The following is a 332-nucleotide window of genomic DNA, read 5'->3' on the forward strand; positions in this document are numbered from 1 at the left end:
GAAAATGTATTTTCCCCCCAAACACCGGGTTTCCCAAAATTAAAATCATTTTTTTCCCTTTTATAAAAAAAGCCAGACGGGTTGGGGGACAGATATCATTTTAAATTTCCCTTTAATATTATTAAATTTTTATCTGTCGGATGTATCAAATCAGTATTTTTTTTTTACATGAGTTCAGGACTCCTTAGCCAATCAGAATATTTCATAGCTAAATTTGAGTGCATATACCGTAACGGATGAGGCAGCGTCATGCAACACGAACTGGCATATGCATCAGTAATTGCACAACGCCCACAAGGCAAGCGTAATGTGCCACGCAAGCTAAGAGCTTG

This window comes from Penaeus monodon, chromosome 30 (assembly GCF_015228065.2).
Source record: "Penaeus monodon isolate SGIC_2016 chromosome 30, NSTDA_Pmon_1, whole genome shotgun sequence".
Lineage (NCBI taxonomy): Eukaryota > Metazoa > Arthropoda > Malacostraca > Decapoda > Penaeidae > Penaeus > Penaeus monodon.